Source organism: Tachypleus tridentatus, chromosome 12, assembly GCF_004210375.1.
Source record: "Tachypleus tridentatus isolate NWPU-2018 chromosome 12, ASM421037v1, whole genome shotgun sequence".
Taxonomy (NCBI): domain Eukaryota; kingdom Metazoa; phylum Arthropoda; class Merostomata; order Xiphosura; family Limulidae; genus Tachypleus; species Tachypleus tridentatus.
In genome coordinates, this window is record NC_134836.1 from 95,337,438 (window position 1) to 95,365,202 (window position 27,765).

Below are 27,765 nucleotides of genomic sequence, written 5' to 3' on the forward strand. Positions count from 1 at the left end.
TCCTTCTAGATTACCTTTCAACAAACGAAAATCAGAATTTAGTTAAAATATCAGCAGTGAGCCCACCTCAAAATTAAAAATGAGGGACCAATGTTCTTATGTTTTTTGTATAAACCTTACTACATTATGCATAACGTAAGTTATTGTGATATTAAAAGTGGAGTTCATTCTACTTCTACGGTCACAACACCCAAACGCTGAGAGTTTTGATGTATATCAGCTCTCATTTTCTTGATTAAATTTGTTTTGAATTTCGCCCAAAGCTACACGAGAGCTATCTGCGCTAGCCGTCCCTAATTTAGCAGTATAAAACGAGAGGGCTACTCTGTTACCAGCGAATATTAAGATTGACCGTCACGTTATAACGTCTCCACAGCTGAAACGGGGATCATGTTTGGTGTGACGTGGATTCGAACCTGCGACCCTCGAATTACGAGTTGAGTGCAGGAGACTTAATTAATTTGTTTAACTTTTTCTTGACTTAGAGATGATACTGATATATATCGACATTTTTTTTGATGAACAGGAGAGTCACATTTACTGAGAATTAAAAAATGCTGATGTACAGGGGCGAATAAAAATTGGCCTCCTTGAAAATGTTGTTAATGTGTTATATCTTTTATTCGTTAACAGAAAATACGTGTAAAACTATATGTTTTTAGAACGCACTCGACAAGATCTGTTCAAATATGATCTCAAATTTTAATTTTAACACTGGCTATTGTAACTCACTGAACTTTTCATGATTTTTAGTTATATTTTTTCAGAAAAAAGTATTGTGCACGTGCTGTAGTTTTTGAGATCTTCTTTTTCCAATTAACTTACAAAATGATCAAACAAGTTTCGCTGCAGTTGTGAAGTCGTTAAAAGGTACACTACATGGCCAAAAATTTGGGGACACACCTTCTAATTAGTGGATTCTGCTATTTCAGCCACACCCGTTACTAACAGGTGCATAAAATCAAGCATACAGCCATGCAATCTCCATAGACAAACATTGGCAATAGAAAGGGTCGTATTGAAAAGCTCAGTGACTTTCAACGTCGCACTGTCATAGGATGCAACCTTTCTAACAAGTCAGTTCGTCATATTTCTGCCCTGTTAGAGCTGCCCTGATCAAGTACAAATGCTGTTATTGTGAAATGCAAACGTCTAGAAGCAACAAAAGCTCAGCCACGAAGCGGTAGTCCCCACAAGCTCACAGAACGGGACCGCCGTGTGCTGAAGCGCGTAGCATATAAAAATCGTCTGTCAACAGTTGCAACTCTCACTAGCGAGTTCCAAACTGCCTCCGGAAGCAACGTTAGCACCAAAACTATTCAGTGGGGTCTTCACAAAATGTGTTTCCATGGCCAAGCAGCCGCACACAAGCCTAAGATCACCATGCATAATGCCAAGCGTCGGCTAGAATGGTGTAAAGCACACCGCCATTGGACTCTGGAGCAGTGGAAACACATTCTCTGGAGTGATGAATTATGCTTCACTATCTGGCAATCTGATGGACGAATCTATGTTTGACAGATGCTAGGAGAATGCTACCTGCCTGAATGCACAGTGCCAATTGTAAAGTTTGTGGAGGAGGAATAATGGTTTGGGGCTGTTTTTCATGGTTTAGGGTAGGCTTTTTAGATCCAGTGAAGGGAAATCATAATGCTACTGCATACACTGACATTCTAGAGAATTGTGTGCTTCCAACATTTTGGCAACAATTTGGTGAAGGCCCTTTTTTGTTTCGCCATGACAATGCTGCCTTGCACAAACCAAGGTCCAAAAAGAACATGGTTTATTGAGGTTGGTGTGAAGAAGTTGACTGACCTGCACAAAGCCCTGTCCTCAACCCTATCGAACACCTTTGGGATTAATTGGAACGCCGACTGCGAGCCAGACCTTCTCGCCCGACATCAGTGCCCAGCCTCACTAATGCTCTTCTGGCTGAATAGGAACGAATCCCCGCAACTATGTTCCAACTTCTAGTTAAAAGCCTTCTCAGAAGAGTGGAGGCTGTTATAGCAGCAAAGGGAAGACCATCTCTATGGTTTTGAATGAGATGTTCAACAAGCACATGTGTATAATTTGATAGATTGTTTAGGGAGAGTATTCATGATAAAACTTTGTAGAATGGACGGCAACTGCCTATTGTGGAGACACAAGTATAGAAAACGAAGTTTTAAAAGTCTTCCGCCTTTTATCTTTAAGTCATTGTGTGTGTAGGTGTTGCCGGTTTTTTATAATGTCCTGGTGGATTGTGGAGAGCGTGTTGTGATTGGTTGGATTATGACTGTTTCTAATTGGAGAAAATTTCCTGTAGATTTAACCAATGGAAGCTACAGGTTATTCACCTCTGATTAGTGAAGGTTTAAATGTGTTAATATAAAATAATTATTTGATTTTTCTTGTCTTACGGGATTTGTCTGTGTCGATTATTTTTGTTTTCTCCAACTTTATTCTGTGTCCAGTTGACGTGACGTGCTCTGCAATGGCTGAATTTTATGTTTTCATGAGTCTTATACTATCATTATGTTTCTTTATTCTTGTAGCGAGTTTTCTTCGTTTCTCCGTTTCTGGCCAATGTGACAATGCCGTGCACAAACCAAGGTCCAAAAAGACCTTTTCGTTACAGAAACACGGAATTTCATAGATGACGTTGTTTGTTTTTCATCTTAAGGTACTGTGGAATTTCGACCGGATTTTTATATTGAATTTCTTGGCTGTGGTATTTTGAGTTTTTCACTGTAATGTTGTAGTTATGGTAGGCAAGTAGTAACAATGGTGGTAACATTCTGATCTTTTCTTTCTGTCATGATCTTCTTCAAGGAGTTTTTAATGAAGGAGGAGGTGTAACCATTCTGTCTAAAACTCTCTGGGATCGTTTGGCGTTCTGCATTGATGGATGTCTTGTCGCAACTGTTTTCTGCTTTCTTGTTTAGGCATTGGATTATACCACGTTTTAACGAGGTTGGGGACTGGAGGTGTAGGTATTTGTCCGTGTGGGTGTGTTTTCTGTATACAATTGTGGTTATTTGTCGTGCTTGCTGATGAGTATGTCAAGAAACGATAGACTGTTCTATTCCTCTATTTCCACAGTGAAGTGGATTTTTTTGTGTGTCTATGGGCCACATAACGAAGTTTTCGTCGACACAACGTCTGTAGAAACTTGGTTTTATAGATGTGGATGAAAGGGTTCTTTCTTCAAAGTCTTCCATCAAAATGTCTGCTAGGATTGGAAAGAGTGATGATCCAATGGTTAGACCATCTGTTTGTTGGTAGAATCCCTCGTTGTATTGGAAATAGGTTGATTGTAGGCAAATGGTTGTTAGATCCATTATGGCGTCTATTATCATATCTGTTCTGTGTGGTAGAGAGTTGTCACTCAGCAGTCGTTGTCTAGTGATGTGAAGAGTTTCTGAGGTTGGAACATTAGCAAATAGATCTGTGACCTCAAAACTGACCATAATATCCTGGGATTTGCTGTGTAGCTTTCTGAGTTATCCTATGAAATTTGTCGAGTTTTGAATATGATGTTCAGTGTTTCCTCGTAATGGAGATAAGATAGGTACTAGGAAAGTAGCCAGTTGATGGCAAGGTGAGTTTTGAGCACTGACGATAGGCCTTAGAGGTATATTAGGTTTGTGTACCTTAGGTAGTCCATAAAACTGAGGAGGGAAATTTTCCTTAGATCTTAAGTCTTTGGTTAGGTTTTCGTCGATTAATCCTTGTTTCTTTAGTTTGTTCAGCGTTCTATTGATGAGTCTCTCTGTCTTTTCTGTAATATCATTAGTGATATTTTTATATTGGTGTTTGTCTAGTAACTGTTAGTTAGACCTTCGTGTCATAATCGTTGACGTCTAGGATGACTATACTGTTTCTTTTGTCTGATGCTAGAATCTTGATGTTGTTTTCTCATTTTAGACGGTTTAGTGCGCTGCCTTCGGGTTTAGTGATGTTCGGTTTTGGTTCCTTGGCCTTCTTGAAGATGGTGTAAGTGTGATGTCGGAATTGTTCTGCCATAGGGTTCGGGTGGCTTTGTGCATCAGATTCTAAGGCTGCAGCTGTCTCAACAGTTGGAACTGTGCTAAGTTGGATGGCGAAGTTTAGACCTAGGTTAAGGATCTTATTTTGTGTAGCACTTAGTGCTCTCGAACTGTAATTGTGAACTATGTTTATAGACGTAAGATTATCCATATCAGTCTGTTGAATTTTTTAACTTGTTTCTTCTTGATGTTTTCAAGGTTGGCTGTATAGCGTTTGATGTAGAGGTTTAGAATATCTAGTGCTCTAATGTTTGGGGAGAAAAGTTGTTGAAGCTCAGTATATTGTATTCCAGTTGTGTTGGTTAGATGGTGCTTCTTCTATATGCAGTCTTAGGAGGTGTCTACTGGTACTGTCGAGAACCTTTTGTATCTTAGTAGTTCTGGTAAAAGTAGTTTCTTTGAGTCTCAGAAAGTTTGGAATGACGTTGGAATCCCTGCAGCGTGATAGGAAGGTCACATGATTAGAGCAGTGTACGAGCTTTCTAAGGTTTTTATTGTAGTCGTTAATCTTCTTGATAGATACTGGTCCATAACAGCTCTTTAGGTATTCTTTGATAGATTGTTTCGGCAGAGTATTCATATGGGTGGGTTGGTCGCGTGTTCACACACTTTTGGCCATGAAGTGTATCTTAGAGATAAGAAAACTGATGCTATGGAATGGCTAAGTCAATCACCTTGTATCAATTTAATTAAAAATACGGAATATGATATTTTTAAGGTACTCAAAGAAGGATGGCAGTTAATTATTCAAAAATATCTGAATAAACTCATTGAAAGCATCTCACGTCAAAGTGAAGCAGTACTGAAATCCAAGGGAATAACGACTAAATATTAATTTGTGAAACTGGTTTGAGTTATTTTTGAAAACTGAATATACTTTAACATATAATTAATGCTAAAGAACTCACCACAAATTTAGTCTAAGGTGCAGAGCGTAATAAAATGTTCCATATACACCCATTTGTGGGTTTGAGCCTCTTTTAACTTTTCTACCAAAATATTACTTTGTTCATTAAGGACATGTAGAGAATCTTCAAGGATTCGGAGATGAAAAGCTGGAGTCAACATCTTTCGTCTTGCTTTCTATTCATTTCCGGAACTGATTGTTCGTCATATAAATAAATAAAACAGTATTCTTAACTGCTTTTCATCATAAAATCGATAAAAAATTATTCTATTAATCCTCCTAATGGTACTTAGTCAGCGTAGTACATTAACAATAACTATAACAATAAAATGAAATTTAATATTAGGTTGTCCAGAAATAAATGTCGTTTTTGAACTGCGAAGTTTGGAAAAGTATAAACCACTGTTGTAAAACATGCTTCAATCAAAGTAAGCACCATTTGCTTCAACACGCTTTTGTCAATGTATAACGATGCTGCTTTTGCTCCTGCTGTAGAAATCAGAGTTTTTATGGGCAATGAACTCCCTGAAAGCTTCTTCTGCAACTGTCTGTTTTTGAAAGAGTTTATTGTTTAAAAAGTTGTCAAAGTGCTTGAAAAAATGAAAATCTGAAGGGAAAAGATCTGGGAAATAAGGTGGACGAGGTACAACCTCGATTCCCAATTCATTCAATTTTTGGAGCCTCATCCTTGACAGGCTTCATAACGCCGATTTTGTTGATCTTCAGTCAGCTCATACATAACCCACTTATCCAACTTCTTTGTCTTTCCAGTCGCATTCAGGTAGTTAGCAATGCCTTGATTTGTTTGTGCCTGGCTTTTCTGCTAGCTCACGAACAATGTTGTGGCTTTGCACGGAAATGAATTATCCAGAATAAGTGCTCCTCAGTACAAGACTTCCAGTCGTACCTCTTTTCAATGTATTGAATACCTCAAGCAACTGGAGATTGAAATGATCAAGATGCCGGACCAAGCACCACAGATATATACGTAATCATATCGCTGAAAGTCCGTCTCCTTCGTACATTAGACGAATGATCGGAATACAGGGAAAAGTAAAGAGTTTTGGACATAGGAAAATTACCTTTACAACAGATAATAAGCTACAAGTCTATTGTCAAGAATCACTAATCGTCAGACAGAGCATAACCGGACGTGACGATATAGAATCTAACGACATGCGGAGATTTTGAAAATGGTTTTATTATAACTTACTCAATCCTCCTTAAGGTACAATAATTATTTTTGTAGACTTCCAATATCTATAATCAATTAGTCAAAGTGAACACAAGGGAATAGATTTGCAGTCATAAAAAAAAGAAACTCCACAAACCTGAAAATAAATGTAAACCTTCGGTGTTAGAATTCCGTAGTGTACGTCAAAAGTCAAATAATCTTCATTAATACTTTCTTCTTTACATGCATGCCCATGCATTGCAACAAAATTTTATGGGTTTATAATAAATACCTCTTGTTGGTGCACCTGTTTCGAAACTTTTGGGATATTTTTAAAAATGAAGTAAAATAGTATGAAAATATTTCAGTCTATGTTAGATGCAAGCTCATGTAGTGTATAATATAATAATCAGTGCGTAAATTATTGTTGCTGAAAATTCATTTTATTGAAGAGTATTTTTTCAGCCACGTAATTAAAACAATAAATGTTCAAGTCGGCTATTGAAGCAATCATCTTTTCAATGTTTTTGAGCTACTATATGTTGAGTTGGCCAACATTTTCTTTCCAGCATATCCATATTAAAATACCAGTTGCACCAGATAGTTACATGAACTTAAGAAACAAAAACCATCAAGACTTTGCAAAATGGTTTGGCTTGTTTTATGTTGAGCACAAAGCGACACACTTAGCTGTTTGTGCTGTTTACATTAGGAGTATCAAAACTCTTGCGTCATTAGCCTCCATACTTACAGCTTTGCCACTAGAGAGCTTGCAAAAGGGACCAAGATGGGTTACAATCTCAGCACTGCATGTGTCACATGGTATCGATACCTAGCAAAAGCTAAGATTAACAAAAAAGGAACTTTAGTCTTCAAGAATGGGGTTAAATCTTTTAGTTCATTTTTATTTCCCAACCCACGCTCTACACATTGTTATAACTACGACTAATATTTGTCTTTTTTTATTTAAAATGCTGTAAAAACTAGTTTTATCTTCATTGTGCTGGGTTTTCCTTTTACGAAGTGACATATATATATACAAGCAGGAGCGTAGCCAGGAATGGCTATTGGGTTTTTTTTAGTTTGAGTGCTTTATACAAACGCCGTAAGTGCGAAGCCATGCTAGGGGGTCCGGGGGCATGCCTCTCCGGAAAATTTTTAAATAAAAACATAAAAGAAAGGCCTGAATTATGCATTCTGAGACCACCTTTTTGGCAAATTTCAGAATGGCACACTGAGGCCTATATATATAATATATAACTTAAAGTTATCAGGCCCAGCAAAGTAGGTCTACAGTCCTGTCATCAATATATAAAATATAGTTACTCAGGAGAGTGAAAAATATATGTATAGTGTCTATAATCTGTAATCAAATATCATGGACAGTGTATGTTCAGATTTCCTGGATTTCAAGAATTAACTTTACAAATAAACAATGGGTGGCACCGTGGTAGGCTGGCAGCACCATGGCACTAACCTAGTACCATTGGCGCCATCTATAGTGAATCATTCACGATAGATGGCTCCATGGTACTGTGAATGTAACGTTGACAAACAGAAGTTGCGATAAACAATCATTCACTATGTCAAGCCTGAAAAGACACTGCATGAGTTCTTTAAACCCGTTCATGAGGCTGAACCTAATTAATCTGCTGCAGCCAATTAGGTTAAATCAAAATTGTCAACTGAACTGTCAGAGTCATCACCGTGGCTTTCTACCAGTGCTGCCACGACCACCTCAGGTCCAGTATGGGATATTGGAAATTACATTTCTGATTATGTCAACATTGGTAAACAAGTAAGTCGACTCCACATTATATTAATTTTGTATTAAAAATCATTCAAACACTGATGAGTTTTAGACTGAATATTTATTGCTGCTAGTGATTGTAGGCCTACAGCCACAGAATGTGAGGCCTGCTCTGTGAAGTACAACTCTAAGCCTTTCTCTTCGATTTTATTGTACTCTTATAACAAACTTTCCTATGTGCAAAATATCTTAATTAGAACTATATCTTTCTGTCTCTTTTAGATAAACGCTGAAACTAAAAAATGCCTCCTTGAGAATGCCTGGAAGCCAGGGAGTGATTATGTTTTCCCCCAGTGTGGTCCAAGAAAGCTGCGTTTTCAGCATCGTTGGCTTTTACAGTGGAGATGGCTACTCTACAGTCAACATGCAAAGGGTGCTTTCTGCAAGTATTGCTGTCTTTTTGCTCCTGATGGTGCTGGTGTTGAAAGCCAGAAATGGGGACAACTAGTGAAATTTCCATAAACAAACTGGAAGAAGGCTGTTAAAGACTTCAAGGCACATGAAATGAAACAGTATCACCAAGACAGCAAAAAAAAGCTATAACAATTTTCTACAGGTCGTAAACACAAGTTCATCTGTGCACTTGCAGCTTGATGCAACTTACAAGCAAGAAATTGAATAGAAAGGGCAATATTTAATGCCTATTGTTGATACTGTATTGCTGTGTGGGAGACAGGGTTTAGCTTTGAGGGGAAAATATGATTCTGGTCCAATGTTTGTTGGTGAAACTGATGAGGAGCCCATCAATAATGATGGGAATTTTCGAGCAATTTTGCGCTACAGGGCAAAGGGTGATGTCAAGCTTTCAGCAAGCCTTAAGAGTACAGAGAGGAATGCTACGTATCTGAGTCCACAAATTCAAAATGAAATCATCAATGCCTGTAATACTCATGTTATTGATGCTTTGGTCATCAGGGTTAATGTTGCAAAGTGTTTCTCAATATTAGCTGATGAAACAACAGATATTTCAGGCATTGAACAGTTTTCGCTGTGTGTTAGATATTTGCATGCAAATGACAACTCTATTACAATGAGAGAAGAATTTTTGCAATTTATACCTGTTTATGATATGACAGGCAGAAACTTGGCTGATGCTGACATGGCTTACCTGCAAGGACAAGGGTACGACGATGCTGATTCTATGAGTGGGAAATTCAATGGTGTCCAGAGACACATAACTGATAAATTCCCACTTGCACCCTATGTACACTGCAGTGCCCATTCCATAAACTTAGCAATTTCTGATGCTTGTAGAGAAGTTCCTGTGCGAAATTGCATGAGAGTAATTTCTAGCACTGAAAACTTTCTCAATACACCCAAACGAAAGTACATTTTGGCTCTTTCGGTGGAGAGTAAAGCACCTGAATCGAAAAAAAGTTTGAAAGGTTTCTGCCCCACCCGGTGGGTTGAGAGGCATGACTCAGTCATTGTCTTTATAGAATTAATCCATACAGTTGCAGATGCTCCTGAGATCATATCAGATTGGCAAGTCAGAGATTCTGCCACGCAAGCCAATCAATTGTTGTGTTCTATAACACAGCCAGACTTCATCATCACTCTACTTACCATTGCTAAATTGTTTTCCTTTAGTTTACCTCTGTGCAACTTACTGCAGCAACGGAACATTGATTTAGGTGCTGCGATGCATCACGCAGAAATAGTGGAAGATTCAATCCGTTCACTCATAAATAATACTGTGAATGAATTTAACAACATTTTCTGTGAGGCTCAAACTCTGTATAGTGAGCTTCAAATTGACACCATAATGCCAAGGCAGGCTAAAAGACAAATGTACCGTGCTAACCCACAAACCATTAGCCCTGAGGAGTACTTTCGTATTGTTGTATTTGTAGCATTTGTTGATCACTTTATTTCACAAATATGTGACCGTCTGTCCAGTCACAAAACTTTCCTTACAAACTTCATGTATCTACTACCATTAGGATCTACCACAGAACGGTCAGAACCTACAGCACAACAATGTGACCAAATTAAAGGGTTGGTCAATATATACAAGGCTGACATTGACAGCACTTCACAAGCTGCAGTAGGTGAACTTAGGGTTTGGTACAAATCATTTGCAAACAACAGAACAAAAAATGTCATAGATGCATATGCAATGTACAATGCAGAAATGTTCCCAGTCATTTCTAGACTGTTGAAAGTATTTGCCACGCTGCCTGTGTCAACGACCTCAGTGGAGCGTTCATTTTCGACTCTCAGAAGACTCAAAATGTATTTGAGAAATACCACCACTGAAGATCGACTGAATGGCCTAGCCTCATTATACATTCACCGTGATATTAAAGTTGAACCAAACTGTGTTGTAGATGTCCTAGTAAGAACGAACAAGCGTTTAAGCCTTTCATAGATATTCGATTGTATTTCTCTAGTTCTGACAAAACTTGCTGTATTAAAAGAGTGTTCAATCAGAAATTTGTATTTGACCATTTGTTGTGTGTGAAATTATCTGCCATTCAATCACGGATCTTTATGAAACTTTACAGGTGGCAACTGAACTTGTTCAAAAAGTTTGGATCCATAGGGGGGTAACCCCAAACCCCCCTCCCTTGGCTACGCCCCTGTATACAAGAAAAAAAAACTGTATTTTGGTTCATATTATACTAATTTGTGTAGTGTATTGTTTCCCAACAAGATATCCAAAAAGCTTTGGCCTCTATAAACACTAACATCCATTTAAGTAATTTTGATTTCAATTATATATTCTAACAAAATGTCATGTCACTTTATTTTACAATTTTTGTAAATATGTTTCAGGAGAAAAAATTAAAAATAACCAGCCATTTAAAAACTTTATAACTATATCAGAGTTAAGTTCAAGTGACTTTTTAAACCGATTGTTCTTAAGTGGACCGTTTGAAGGCTACTGTAAGGATAGCGTAGCTCCAACATTATTCTTACGGACTCAACATGTTAGATTGATAAAAAGAAATAAATATGGCAAGTTTGAAGGCTTATAAGCTAAAAACCTGATTCGATACTCGTGGTGGGCACTGCATAGATATTCTATTCTGTAGCTTTGTGCTTTCACAACATGACAAATAAACAAATAGAAAACAAATCTAACCAGCCCCAACTTCGGCATAAACTGCATATTTATTTTGATGGCTTGCAAATTAAAGATCAGTGAAGAAAATAACCTTTTTACAAAAACAAAGCGTTCTAAAGTTAAGTAATTATTTTTTTTGAAAAAGCAAATTAAAACTGTAATCTAATATACATTGTGTGAATATTTTTACGATATTGAAACAAACAAATTATGTCTTGTTACGAGAACTTTTTTGGTTTTTGTTTCTCTAAACACCAACCCAAATTTATTCATATATTATGAACCTAAATGTAAAGTTCTAAGACCTTTTTTCTCAAAGGATTCTGGTATAATTAGAAGATCTGCTAGCAAGGGAAAAATAGTTGAAAAATGTCAAGTGATATGAGCCAAGGATCAAAGCAATGCCCTCTGTTTTTTCTTGCTGACAACAATAAAACACCTGTGATAGTAATATTCCTCAGTAACACTAATTAGGAGTTAAATAAATAACCTTATAATAACAATCATTAATTGTAACCTTTCACCATTTGGATCAGCAATCCAACAAAGAACACTATACCATCCAGCATCAGGAATCAATTCAGGATGAGGTGTGAGGATCGTATGACATCATTTGGGATACATTTTGGGATTTTTATTGTGTATTATACAATAGGATTTACGATATTCGCTAATATGATTGTATCCATAATACTAACGCGAAAGACATAAAAGCATGCAATCAAAACATTTTCATTAAGGTACTAGTTTGGATATAGGTGTTAAAATAAAGTTGTTAAAGAACACTGCTTTTAGTTAATTTTTAACTCCTAATTCTTTCCTCATATTTTGCTCCAGAGGAGTACCACTGAATAAATACGTTTTTATATCACACCTAAATATATTACACTATTACATTTTAGCCGGTAATTACAAATCCTGATTGCTTTACATTACCTTGTCAGTAACCCAGACCCTAACCACGGATGTAGCATAGAATACTCATCAGCTTTGTCTATGATCGTCGGACTACTGAGAATCACCTGAAGTAACAGAAAACCAACAAATTATTTATTATTACCATTTAGAGCAAATTGTTACCATTTGATAATGGTTTTAAAGAACTAATTTTCATGTCTAAAATTACCCTAGGCAAAAATGCAGCAGCTAAGCGAATGAGAAAATGCTTCAAAAACAACAAAAAACACATCATTATTGCGTTGAACTATTCCGTATTTCAGCAATACTGTTGAAACCTTATAAGTCAGGGATATTGTACTATTAAGTACAATAGCTAATACATTGTATGATCAGTCACTCCGGGCTTACATACATAATTAGCTTGAAGCTGCCTCCTTGTTGAAACATGCATGTCTCCATTAGAAAATCACGTGCACATCATGCAAATAATGGATGTGAAGACAGTATTGCACTGAGGTAAAATAAAGATCTTGCACTTTATTAGCCAAGAATGATTTTGTAGCTTAGAAGGTGTAATAACAAAAACTTGATTCTTCTAAGACGTAACATTTGTTACGAAAGATATAATTTCCAAACGCTGTTGGAGGTGTGTAGGTGTGCTTTGAAGACTAGTAAAACATGACATTGGCTTATTTTCTGCTGTAGCAAGATAGATTTATTTACGGTTTATTTACATTTTGTAGTTATTTTAAAAGACATTATAGTTTTATTACTAATTAAATTAATAATTTTTTATTTAGTTGAACCGATAATAATTTAGGAATTTTCAAGTTTATAAGAACAGAAATTAAAGAACAAACCTTACCTCAACAGTTTCCGGTTTGTAAAAAGCTACAACAGATCGCATGCCAATCCAAAAACGGAAAATCCTTTCTTTGTCGAATAGATGGACAAAAGCGCAGAGGGTCTGGAATAGCACTAAACGCAGAGTATTACGTCACAAGTATATCTATCTAACATTTAAACGGTGTGAAATCATAAGAATAACACACAAATATTATGATAAATCAATATTCTCTCAATAAGCATGTGGTTCAGAAGGAATAATTTGTTACTGACGTCATTGGCTTTTGCTTTCGATTATTATTTATTGGTAAAACAACTACACCAATCACACCAGTCATCCTGTTCGGGCTTAAGTATTTTGTATAGATACTATGAAAATATGTAGAAATATGTCAAAGCGATATTCGAAAATTGTATACACGAATGATATTTTAATGACTTTAACTAAATAAACCCGTAAATCATTATATCTTAAAGCATGGTTAAAAGGTGCCTGATAAGCTTTCTCGGAATAGCCAGATGGTTAAGGCACTCGACTCCTAATCCGAGGATCAAGCGTTCGAATTCACTGTCACACCAAACATGCTCGCCCTTTCAGCTGTGGGGGCGTTATAATATGACGATCAATCTTACTATTTGTTGGTAAAAGAGCAGCCCAAGAGATGGCGGTGGGTGGTGATGACTAGTTGCCTTCTCTCTAATCTTACACGGCTAAATTAGGGACGGTTAGCGCAAATAGCCCTCGTGTAGCTTAGTGCGAAATTCATAACAAATCAAACAATTCTGACCAGTTGGTCTCCCTGCGGTATGAGCGAATTTGTGCTAGTCGTCCCTAATTTAGCACTGTAAGACTAGACGGAAGGCAGCTAGTCACTCAACACCCACTGTCAACTTTTGGTTACTGTTTTACCAACGAAAAGGGGGATCGATCGTTACATTATAGCATCCCCACAGCTGAAAGGGCGATCATGTTTGGTGTGATGGGGACTCGAACCCCTAACACTCAGATTACAAGTCGAGAGCTCTAATCACCCAGGCATGCTGAGCCACATGTTTCGTATAACACTTTTTATATACATTTTCACACTTGTGATGGTAATCGCTTCTGCGACAGTTTGTTTAGTAATTAAAATGTGAACCACTTTTAAAAACTATTCCTAAAATATTGTTTTCATCCGTTCATCAGTTAATCGTAAAAAAAAAGTAAACTTTATGAAACTCTGAGAGGGCGATGTCTTTAAATGTAGCGGAAAAGACGAAGGTTACTTAAAGAACAGTGTTATTTAAACTTTACAGTTGTTCAAACACATAAATTTATATACATATATGTATATATATATATATATATAAGCAAAACCACAAGTTTTCACCTCCTGAATTGGATTTTTTAATGCTTTACATCTGGAAAGAAAGGGAAATAAAAACATTTCATTGGTGGATAATCATTACGTACAGTCTGTTCTGGCTATGATCTAGGAATATTGAAGTTTACCAAAAGAATATTTAGTAAAAAGAGAGAGAAATTACAAAATTTAGGTGTTACTGCCTGCTCTATGAATGCCTTTCCAGCTTTCTTTTATAGAGGTTTATTACTGAGGTTCACATTCATTTGAAAACAAAGTACTGAATCTTTGTTCTACAAAAAAAAATCTTTCATAGTCTCATCATGCGTCTGATAATTTGTGTTTGTTGATGATGAAGCTACTGCTTTCTTTTAATTGAACGAGGGCTAGAGGGTAGGCAACCAACTAGCAACGCCCACTATCAACTCTTCGGTTACTTTTTACCAATGAAAGGTGAGATTGACCTAAACTGTTGAAGGAACAAAATAATTTGATCTTTATGTGAGGAAGAGAAAGGTTTCAACATTAATCGTTTATTTACTTTAAAGAAAGCTTTAAATGACGAATGTTTTTATGTAAGTTTAGGTATTCGTTCACTTTCAGTAAACTGTTTTCAATGCACTTCCAACTTACATGATAAAGTTGTGCTTGTACGGCAATGGAAACAATTATAGAAATCCACAGATGATACATATAACAGAGTTGCAAGTAATGAGTAGCTGTAACTAAATGACCAATCTATTATTAGTAAAATACGTCATTGCAGGAAATACAGTGAAAGATCGAGTAAGTTGTAAAATTCCCTGGCAGTTCATACATATTTTAGACACAGTAATATCCCTTATTTTCATGGTGCAATAAGTTTATCAAAATGTGATTGTAAAATATTATTCCAAATGTTTTGCGTTATTTTTCACATTCCATCAAAATTGTTTGATTGCCCTTTGACACATCAGTTTCCATTCAAGGCTATACAACATTAATAATACACATATTAGGTTTTTTACATGTCAAGACATGTTGAGAGACTTCCATTGGTTACGTTTTCCTGCATGACGTCATTTGATCATAATTACTGAGGAAATAACATAATCGATGAGAACCTATTTGCATACAACAGCAATCAGGTTGACATCAATTTTGTATAGATCTCTAAAAACTTTGTCTCAGATGCAACCCTCACTGTAGTTGTTGTGCTTTAACCATGATACCCTTCTAACTTCTACTATCCAAAAGCAATCGGTGATTGTTAACAAACAATTAGAATTTGAATTAATCAGTAAAAACTATCCTTAGTATGGAGTTGCGAGCAGCTACAAATTACTTAAGATCACTTTGTGGTAATGTGTATAATTCTGTTTCGGATGTAACATTCACAGCTATGTCGTTGGCAAGATTTCTGTTGTACCTAACATTATTTTTATACGTTTATCTGTTGTGACAGTTTCGTCTATCAGGGCGGCCCGGTCATCAAGCGTATTAAGGCGTGCGACTCGTAATCTGAGGATCGCGGATTCGCATCCCCGTCGCGCCAAACATGTTCGCCCTTTCAGCCGTGAGGGCGTTATAATGTGACGATCAATCCCACTATTCGTTGGTAAAAGAGTAGCCCAAGAGATGGCGGTGGGTGGTGATGACTAGCTGCCTTCCCTCTAGTCTTACACTGCTAAATCAGGGACGGCTAGCACAGATAGCCCTCGAGTAGCTTTGTGCGAAATTAAAAAAAACAAACAATTCTTCTATCAGTAGTACTAATGTCTTGTATCTCTTCACAGGTTTCCATAGAAATTTCTATAAATCATGAAATTTGGCCTTAACCTGAAGTACCCTTCAACAGTCAAAACTTTTATTTATACACGTTTGTTGTTTCATTCAGTTATGAGTCTAATCCGCACAATCCTTCTTGGAATAGTATGAATGCATGTACATTTATACTGGTTGATCCTGATTAGTAAGACAACAGCCAAGCAAAGTGAGAACGAAATATCTAAATCTGGTTCTCCTCTAATCCAATTATTTGTCTTACAACAGAGTAGAGGAACAGTTCTATAATATTTTCGTTTAAATCCATTTTATTCAATGTTACGTAATTATACTCAACACTGTATTTTTAGGAGGCTCGATGGCGAAACTTGTAGGTTCAGGAACTTTTGATTAAATATGTTTATTATTGTTGTCGTGATATTTCTGTTTCCAACGAAACTCCAACTTCTACCTGGTGAGTTTTTAACTCGTTTCTTTTCCACACTTGATTATTGAAAACAGGAAGTTTTGATCGGGCTGATTGAAAGTGACTTTAAAATTTTCGTCTGAAGTTATACTTACACGAGAATTATGTTAAGTGAACTATTACTGTGTTACCTTATCAGGGTTAACTGTGAAACATACATTTTATATTCATATAATAGAACAAATTACAGTTATTTTAAAGTATCCTAAGTCAGCATGATCTTTGATACACGTACAGATTTCTATTACATTTATTAACGTAATTCACTGGGAGTACAATTAGCTTTGTGTGCCAAAGTACGTTTTTGTCATAAAATAATAATTTTTATTCACTGTAAAAAGTATTTTAGGCCCTAGAATGCTCACCGCTAGTACAGCGATAAGTCAACGGATTTATAACGCTAAAATCAAGGGTACGATTTCCCTCGGTGGGCTCAGCGGATAGCCCGATGTGGATTTGCTATAAGAAAACACACACACGTTTTATTACCTGGAAATACAAAATATATTATTTGTCCATTTTGAAATTAAAAGCTTCAGTTTAACTATCAGTTGAAGAAATCTGTTTACCTTATATCAAAATGATTTTCTCAGCAAGTAAGATGTATTACGCTTAAAATTCAAGCACTGTGGTTTGTCAGAAACTCTTTTACCAAGTGCTATTTTTCAATCAATCAACCATGTTCTAAGAACTTAAAAAGACCCTTACGGTAGATTAAATCTAATTTAATCATAATTCAAGTACGTTAATAGTGAATAAAAACTTGAAATGTTAATATTCAAGCGCCATCGGAAAAGAAAAACATAAAAAATATTTTATTCATTTTAACACAACGTTATCAAATGCAACGCATAACAATAATTCTTACAATCTGAAATACTCCTCTGAAGAGGCAACGCATAACAATAATTCTTACAATCTGAAATACTCCTCTGAAGAGGCAACGCATAACAATAATTCTTACAATCTGAAATACTCCTCTGAAGAGGCAACGCATAACGAGAATTCTTACAATCTGAAATACTCCTCTGAAGAGGCAACGCATAACGAAAATTCTTACAATCTGAAATACTCCTCTGAAGAGGCAACGCATAACGAGAATTCTTACAATCTGAAATACTCCTCTGAAGAGGCAACGCATAACGAGAATTCTTACAATCTGAAATACTCTTCTGAAGAGGCAACGCATAACGAGAATTCTTACAATCTGAAATACTCCTCTGAAGAGGCAACGCATAACGAGAATTCTTACAATCTGAAATACTCTTCTGAAGAGGCAACGCATAACAAGAATTCTTACAATCTGAAATACTCCTCTGAAGAGGCAACGCATAACAATAATTCTTACAATCTGAAATACTCCTCTGAAGAGGCAACGCATAACAAGAATTCTTACAATCTGAAATACTCCTCTGAAGAGGCAACGCATAACGAGAATTCTTACAATCTGAAATACTCCTCTGAAGAGGCAACGCATAACGAGAATTCTTACAATCTGAAATACTCCTCTGAAGAGGCAACGCATAACCAGAATTCTTACAATCTGAAATACTCCTCTGAAGAGGCAACGCATAACAAGAATTCTTACAATCTGAAATACTCCTCTGAAGAGGCAACGCATAACAAGAATTCTTACAATCTGAAATACTCTTCTGAAGAGGCAACGCATAACAATAATTCTTACAATCTGAAATACTCCTCTGAAGAGGCAACGCATAACAAGAATTCTTACAATCTGAAATACTCCTCTGAAGAGGCAACGCATAACGAGAATTCTTACAATCTGAAATACTCCTCTGAAGAGGCAACGCATAACGAGAATTCTTACAATCTGAAATACTCCTCTGAAGAGGCAACGCATAACGAGAATTCTTACAAGCTGAAATACTCCTCTGAAGAGACAACGCATAACGAGAATTCTTACAATCTGAAATACTCCTCTGAAGAGGCAACGCATAACAAGAATTCTTACAATCTGAAATACTCCTCTGAAGAGGCAACGCATAACAATAATTCTTACAATCTGAAATACTCCTCTGAAGAGGCAACGCATAACAAGAATTCTTACAATCTGAAATACTCCTCTGAAGAGGCAACGCATAACGAGAATTCTTACAATCTGAAATACTCCTCTGAAGAGGCAACGCATAACGAGAATTCTTACAATCTGAAATACTCCTCTGAAGAGGCAACGCATAACGAGAATTCTTACAATCTGAAATACTCCTCTGAAGAGGCAACGCATAACGAGAATTCTTACAATCTGAAATACTCCTCTGAAGAGGCAACGCATAACGAGAATTCTTACAATCTGAAATACTCCTCTGAAGAGGCAACGCATAACGAGAGTTCTTACAATCTGAAATACTCCTCTGAAGAGGCAACGCATAACAAGAATTCTTACAATCTGAAATACTCCTCTGAAGAGGCAACGCATAACAAGAATTCTTACAATCTGAAATACTCCTCTGAAGAGGTTTTGGGGAATTCAACATCAGGCTCATTTATGGCTATCATTTGGATCAGTTTATTGTCTTAATTTGTTTCTTTGTTTTCGAACTTCATGCAAGAGCTGTATATGTATAGCAGACCCTATTTTTGAAATGATAGACTCAAGAGAAGTGGGGGATAATCAACAACACCTACAGAAAACTGTTGGTATAGTCTTATGTGAGTGAATAGTAATAATTATAGCACACTCATGAGTCCAATGTTCGGAGCGCGTTTTTGTTGCGACGGGGAGCAAACCATGGGTCTTTAGATTCATAGTCTGAGCATGTAATTTTAGGCTACGCCCTCCCTAACTGATGTACACTTATCTTATTTTGAAGAGACATAGGAATAAGGCGAAACTTTCTTGATATATGAATGATGGAGTTTGATTAGAAAGCTTCTTTGGTTTTTGTTAAATTATATTCGTTTTCTTAGATCAAAATTTTAGCTTGTTCATAACATTTCTTTTCCAATCAAACCAGAGTTAGTTACGTCTGAAACTATATTATCTTGTATCGGATTTTGAGCTACGTCACTAGAAAAACGTTCAGGGTGTTTTTAAATAAAAGATAGTCTCGGTTACACTCATAATACCAATAAAATGTACAAAACATGTCATTCACCTTCAACAAATAGTTCAGCTATAATATTGTGAAAAGTTGTATCTACGTTTTATTTTGCTCAATTTCTTCACTAAAGGTTGTAGATAAAGCTGGTGATTTAAGATCTCGAATAAGGACTTAAGGTTTATATGGATCACATGTTAGAAATCCGAACAGTAATTCCATTATGAGTGTTATGGCCAAGAGAACAAACATATCACATACGTAGTGCTAAGTAGATTATATCAAAAAATAACAAACATACCAACACGTGATTGGTACCAACTACAGCCGACATAAAGTCCCTGTGGAATGTCATTCATCAAAAATACATTTTGTCATTGTTTTTCTTTACCTAAGTATGTGATGCCAGTGGATATTAATCGCTTCTGGGAAGGGTATGTAAGAGCAACGTTTTGACGTAAAATATCCATACACTCAGGTTACAAAGATGTGTTGAGCGTTTGTGTGTTTTCTTGTGTTTTGTTATCGCAAAGCCACATCGAGCTATCTGCTGAGTCCACCGAGGGGAATCGAGCCCCTCATTTTAGCGTTGAAAATCTCTAGACGTACCGCTGTACCAACAAGGGGCGATGTGTTGACACTGGGATTTAAGGTTTTCAAGACGAAGATATCACTCGTGCTTAGTGGCGTTGGAAAATAAATAGAGACCAACTTTTGTCACAAGGATTATGCAGAAAGGGACTTGCAATAAGTCGTACATCAGTCGTGGTAAACAAAGTGCGGCTTCTTGTATTAGATAAGGATACATAAACACGTTTCTTAGGTGCAATATTGAGCAACATGATAAAACAAATTTCCGTCTGGAAACCAGACCAAGACAAATCAACCACACGTTTATCTGGTTCAACCGTCGTATATCTTAAGCTAAGACATACCAGTTATACTGTGCGTTCAGACTTTTGAAAAGAGTACTGGAAAATCGCCGTTTTTATACACTAGATGGATTATGGAAGGCATGCAGGGATGAGGGGGTTGTTTGGATACGAAGACCTTACAACGAAGTACGCTTTTCTTTTAATGTAAACTACGATTCGGAGCTTTTTTAAAGACTTACAGTCATCAAATTAAAGCGTGGACTAATGATGTAATGAGGGTCCAAAACTGTACTTTTTTATTGTCTCCTAATTATTCTACCGACAGTGTAACTGAAGGCTTATTCAACTAACAATATGCTTGTGAGTTAAATGGACCTACAAAGACAAACGAGGCTAAACCTAACAGTGCTACAAGAAAAAAGTGTAAATATTTTATTGCTCACATGTTTCGTTTGCTTATATAGATTGGCTGAGGAGCAGCGACTATTCTGTATCATCGATATCAACCGTATCTGTCACCCATTAGATAAAGTATACAAATATAGCAGCGCCAATGTGATAAACAGAGATAACCTAAGAGATGAAAAACGTATCAGATAGCTTGAACTAAATATTGGAACCAATTTTACTAGCTGATGAAAATACGTATGACTTGCTAAAGAATAAGACAAAAGTTGTGTAGCTAAAGCCAAAAGAACGAACTTATAATATTTTTGAGTCTTAAAACTTTAAAAAATATTTGAACTGAAACAGCAAATAGTTGAATATAAGTCACCGCCAGAAACGAAATGATAACAAAAGTCGGAAACCGAAATATACATCCTTAAATAATGAAGGTTTCTGTTAGTATTGTAATTTGAGAGTTAAATACGTAACTTACAATTCAGTGACAGGATATTTTAATGAATTGCTATGAAGACTGTAGCATATACTAAATAAACGTAAATCTTGTAATTCATTATTTAACCCACGTACGCGTGGGCTTCATACTTCATGTTCAAAAACGTTTTTAATCAAGTTTCAGTAATTGCCAAAAAATGTAAGCTATTAATACCATATTCCTTTCTAATAGTTCTATATGTATACATATACATAGCTTTAGAGTCAACCATACCTAAGTCAAACATTTTTACGATATACCAAACTAAATATGAAGTTTTTCTTGAAATTCCGTTAACTCGATATCAGTCTCTGTGGTGTGTGTGCGTTACATCTATAATGTCTTAGAGTTTGTTGGTAATTAAACACAAAGCTGCACAATGGACTACCTGTGTTCTACCCACCACGTGTATCGAAACCCAGGTTCTAGCATTGTAAGTCCGCAGACATACCGCTGTATCACTGAGAGGCTATGTCTTACAGAGGTCGAACGTAATACATTTTACTTACATACATGCGGGGCTACTCCTTGAAACCGGTAGAAACTTGGAACAATATTTGCGTTCCCTAGGATTGGGTGACAACACTGTGGTCCAGGGATGTTCCACATCTGTAAATATTTTTATAACGTTTAATGAAGACAGTAATGACAGGCAGCAACCCAGCAATACAGAGAGGTAACCACCAGGTGACTCTTGGATAGAAGTCTAACATACACTCAAGAAATGCATTAGAAAATAATATAAAAGTTTTCATTTTGGGCACTCGTCAGGTTAGCGAATAGTAACAGTTTGATAAATACTGACACATTAACGTGGGTAATCTTATGTGGCTGTATTAACCTGTGTTAAACATTTAAATGATATTTACAGTGACGAAAACTATTTAACTGCAAGGTCCAAGGACACAAAGAAGTGATAAACTAAGTTACGCAAACCAACTTTTCATTGGCTTATGGAATTGGTGCTTGGCATGTTTGATTAAACATTCTCCACAGCTTTTAATGCTAGGTGACCTATATACTTGTTTCCATTTTTAGAAGATGTAACAGACAAGCCTAGCACATCATATTGTCGTGTTGTAGCAACAAATCAACTTGTTAAAGTAGGTCAGAACCTCATAACAAATAGATTTAAAACCTTGGATCAAAGTTTCAATATAACAACATTTCACTGCAGTAAAATCTCAAATTAACATCGGTATTTTAATATCACAGAGAAAAACAACAACAAAAGTATTTAGGCTACAGTTTTTATGCTCGTAAAACTAAAAATATTTGTTATAAAGACATAATCTAATTTCATATTTCTCTGGATAGTAACTATTCAATATAGTATTAGAGCAGTAAATATAATATAACCAATTAACTTTTTGTTTGTTTATAGTATACATATTGTGTGTGTTCATGAAAAGAAAAAACAATGCATGTTTCTCTACATAAATACGACTGAGCTTTTCCCAGATGTTCAAAAACGAAGTTCAAATGCAACTCTAGCATTTCTCTTGGACCATCAATAGATACTGAAGTATCCTTTAGTAACGTTACTGAGAGACAAGACTCAATCAGTTTTAATGTGTCATATCTTTTGTTACGTTGTAGTAAGTACGCTGGTATCAGCCTGATAAAATATTCTACATTTTAGATTTCAGTTTAGTTTTCTCGATCTTTTTCCAAGAATGTGGAAAATTACTCTCCAATATTCCAATGAAGTTGAAAATACTGATATAATTGTCTAATACAAACTTTAACCTTCTTCTAATGTTACAATTTTTTTCTGTAACTGTTTCTGAGTAACACGTTTCAACTACAATATATGATTTTATGTTGTCTTTCAAAATTTGTAATACATACTGGAGAGATTTACGTGTTCCGTTCTTCCGTAATGTCTTACGTTTGTGAACATTAGCACAGAGAAAGCCGCAAAAACGAAACGTTGATTTGTTTTTAATTATATATATCTGGAGTGTGTAGGTCATTTCTTTTCTAAACAGTTTACTACAATGTATGATCAAAGAAACATTACTCATATTTTACATACAAACTCGAGTCCTTTCAACTATTTCAAATTGCGGGTGAACTTTCAAGCCTGTTTTATTTCTTTAGAGAAAATAAATAACTTATTTATATCACGTATTCAGTTGTTAATTCCAGACAGACAATATATTTCTAGAACACTTCAGCCTATCACAACGAAACTTAAAAGTCAAAGATCTTTCCAATTTAACCGGAACACATCTATTAATTTCAAAGTTAGCGCCATCCATATAACTTGAATATGCCATTTCATACATAAATAAATGTGTCGTATATCTCTAACATGATGCAGTTCTTTAATCAGCAGAGACAACGATGCTGCATATAAGCTATGACTTGGCTATTTGATAGTTTTAAGTAGCATAGTAGGAAAATCTTTCCAGACGTAGAATGATTCAGTAAGAAAGTGCCTTTAGCCTTTATTAAAATTGTTTTTCATCATCGTTACGGCGTTGTGTTCTTGATACTTCTATTTAGAATGCTACCTTTCTGAGATTTGCATTTTTTTCTTGTCTCATTGCTGACTCCTTGTTTTGATAATACATACACTTTTGTTGCTTTGTTGAACACGCACACCTTAAACTAAAATTATCAACTTCGTCAGAATTCAAATATTTAGAGATGAGTGAAAAATATTTATCCCCAAAGGTTTGATTTGATTGTTTGGAATTAAACACGAAGGTTCACAATGGGCTATCTGTGCGCTGCCCACTACGAGTATCGAAACCTGTCACAACCAAACATGCTCGCCCTTTCAGCTATGGGAATGTTATTACGTGATGGTCAATCCCACTATTCGTTGGTAAAAGAGTAGCCCAATAGTTGGCGGTGGGTGGTGATGACTAGTCTCCTTTCATCTAGTCTTACACTACTATATTAATTAATACAGATGTAGTACAAACCGTTTTGGTGATCATATTCTGGTTTTATGAAATAAAATAAAGTAACATTTAAAAACCTGTAAAAAAAATACTAACGTGGAAAAATTTGACCACACTGTTAATTAGCGTAAAATTATGAAAAATATTTTTAAATATTGTTTTTAATTCGAAATACATACAAGTTTAATAATATAATACTGCATTTTGTAATCGTTTCTTGTTTCAACTAAAGTTACCATCCGAATATTTTTTAAGACTTTGGAGTAAAAAATAATATCATGTAAGATAATTTTTACTTTTTCTTGCTCCTGGACAGAAAGTGTTATTTCCCAATTGCTTATGCCTAAAGTAAATGGAAAATACCTGATTTTCTATTCAAATTTTGCTTTTGTGGCCTGGGAAAGTATAACGAAAACATGGTGGGAGATTGTATTTGGGGATTGATACGTGAAAGCGATTTACGTTACAGTTGCAAATTGCCTGGCATGGTCACGTGGGTTAAGGCGTTCAGCTTGTAATCTGAAAGTCGCGGGTTCGAAAACCCGTCGCACCACACATGCTCGCCCTTTCAGCCGTGTGGGCGTTACAAGTGACGGTCAGTTCCACTGTTCATTGATAATAGAATAGCTCAAGAGTAGGCGGTGGGTGGTGATGACTAGCTGCCTTCCATCTAGTCTTACACTGCTAAATTAGGGACGGCTAGCACAGATAGCCATCGTATAGCTTTGCCCTAAATTCAAAAGCAAACAAACACAATTTTAAAATATTCATTGCTCAAAATAACTTTGTTCAACAACAATAAAGTATTAACTAGACAACGATTGCTTTTACCAATCAATTGCAACAGGAAAAACCTAATATTTACTTGTAAATAAAATGGTAAAAAAACTATGAGATTATAATTGATTTCAACTAAATCATCGCATTTGAAATGTGGACAGAGAAGAGACTATAGGCTAACAACTTATCAAAATGTAGAAAAAGAAAGTATCACTGTGAAATGGTGTACCGAAACTACTGAACATTAACACATTCTAATATGACATATTTGTTATAACATATATAGTTACTAGGGTACTGCTCGTCACAAATGATGGAGCAGGTACTATCAACACCATGGTATGTTCTAACTTCATATTTCAAAGCTAGATGAAATATTTTTTTCGAAATAGAACTTGTGCAACAAACAAGAAGAAAATTGAAGTTGAGGCAGTCAAAAGTTTATTAATTCCTTTGTGAGCCAATCGAAATTAAGATCATTCGTGGCATATTCACAGAATAATTATTGATAAAAATCAGTTAGATTAACGACTTTTAATATATATAGACACCAGCGCATTTCGATAACACAACGTTTCAATAATGTCTTTCAGTTTGTTTGTTTTGAATTTCGCGCAAAGCTACTCGAAGGCTATTTGCGCTAGCCGTCCCTAATTTAGCAGTGTAAGACTAGAGGGAAGTCAGCTAGTCATCACCACCCATCGCCATCTCCTGGGCTACTCTTTTACCAACGAATAGTGAGATTGACCGTCACATTATAGCGCATCCACAGCTGAAATGGCGAGCATGTTTGGTGCGACGGGTTTTTGAACCCGTGACCCTCAGATTACAAGTCGAACGCCTTAACCCATGCCGGACCATAATGACTTTTGCGTCATGTCGCTTAGAAAAAAAGTTTAACCTAGTATTCTTTGAACTGCAAGCATAAAATTAAATATATAGACAAATGGAAAAATATTTGTTGATTTCTTATTTAGAGTATCTGTTGATTAAACAGTTTTTTTCCAATTAAAAACATTTGTGATATAACAGAAAATAGCTTAATTCAGAAACGACTTAAGTTTAAGGTTAATTCGATATTTTTACTTTCATGATACATTTCATGAACTTCTTTCTGGGTTAGGTGACTTTACACTACGTTTATGCTTCAGGCTTCTTATACCAACACTCACTACTCTCATAAGGTTTCACGTCACACACCTTTCATGGCCCCCAATAGTAATTAACATCGAAATAAGTAGATAGCAATCGATCTACTCTATCAGGATAAATGTGTTTTTACTATTATGACTCCTCCTATTTCGAGAAATCGAGCGTGGCGTGACGTGACACATACTGATTTGTTTTCCCGTACAAGTTATATTAGGTTATTCATATACATGCCAAAGTACTATTAAGTACTCCCCGCAATGGGACAGCGGTAAGTCGTTGGATTTACAACGTTAAAATTAGACATTCGATTCCCTATCGGTAGACACAGCAGATAGCCAATGTGAGTTTGCTAAAATGAAACGTATACACATACATACCACTGAGTAAGAAACGAAGTAAATATAATGAGAGGAATGAAACTCTTCCCCCTAACTTCCTGAAACAGGTGTTTTGTTTAATAAAATAGCACAACTCGCATGAATCAAGGGAAGAAAACGTTTAAATCAGGCCACCTCTCCATTTCTGTACACTGTAGTTTATTTAGGCGATGTAAACTTGGCAGTCCGATAAGAAACGTTGAACTCATTTGAGGCAATTGATTCTTGAAAGAGCGTAGTTCACGTTTTGCACTATATTTCAAATCAACTTAAAAATTCTCTTCAGCAGACTGTCATGTAATCGTCTTTTTTTTTACTTATATTTTATCCTTAAGGTATACAATTCAAAGCATCATTCGTAAAAAGAGTGTAATGACCCATCACACAAGTTTTGGCAACTCATAAAACGAGCTCAACGTGTTTATCCTTAAGGTATACAATTCAAAGCATCATTCGTAAAAAGAGTGTAATGACCCATCACACAAGTTTTGACAACTCATAAAATGAGCTCAACGTGTTTATCCTTAGGATATACAATTCAAAGCATCATTCGTAAAAAGAGTGTAATGACCCATCACACAAGTTTTGACAACTCATAAAACGAGCTCAACGTGTTTATCCTTAAGGTATACAATTCAAAGCATCATTCGTAAAAAGAGTGTAATGACCCATCACACAAGTTTTGACAACTCATAAAACGAGCTCAACGTGTTTATCCTTAAGGTATACAATTCAAAGCATCATTCGTAAAAAGAGTGTAATGACCCATCACACAAGTTTTGACAACTCATAAAACGAGCTCAACGTGTTTATCCTTAAGGTATACAATTCAAAGCATCATTCGTAAAAAGAGTGTAATGACCCATCACACAAGTTTTGACAACTCATAAAACGAGCTCAACGTGTTTATCCTTAAGGTATACAATTCAAAGCATCATTCGTAAAAAGAGTGTAATGACCCAGCACACAAGTTTTGACAACTCATAAAATGAGCTCAACGTGTTTATCCTTAGGATATACAATTCAAAGCATCATTCGGAGAAAGAGTGTAATGACCCATCACACAAGTTTTGACAACTCATAAAACGAGCCTCAACGTGTTTAATTATAAAATAAAAGTAAAATATTAAGGTAATTTTTTATTTCGTGACCAAACATCATTTCGATTAGTGAATGCAAAAACAGCATCCAAATCGTTGTTATTGGAGTTCATTATAAATTAGATGTGCTTATGGAACAAATACAGTATTAAACCTAATAAAATCTTACCTAAAGCATTCGTTGAAATCGATTGTTTGCCAGTTATGCATTGGAAGAATATGTCCATATTTTATCAGTTATAAGGGGAAACGAATTTTATATTTGTACAATGTATTTATTTCTTACGTTTATTAAAACTACCCCAATTTATTTGTC

General features: G+C 35.8%; 1 pseudogene across 1 annotated transcript in view; it reads right to left on the reverse strand.

Annotated features, from left to right (window-relative positions):
• LOC143235697 (uncharacterized) overlaps positions 1–27,765 on the reverse strand; it is a 93,254-nt pseudogene that overhangs the window by 14,111 nt on the left and 51,378 nt on the right. Inside the window, exons 12-15 of the transcript XR_013019356.1 lie at positions 21,635–21,734; positions 12,758–12,870; positions 11,929–12,014; positions 4,940–5,130 (exon numbers count right to left, since the gene is read on the reverse strand). The product of XR_013019356.1 is annotated as an uncharacterized LOC143235697 (transcript). The remainder of the gene's footprint in view (positions 1–4,939; positions 5,131–11,928; positions 12,015–12,757; positions 12,871–21,634; positions 21,735–27,765) is intronic.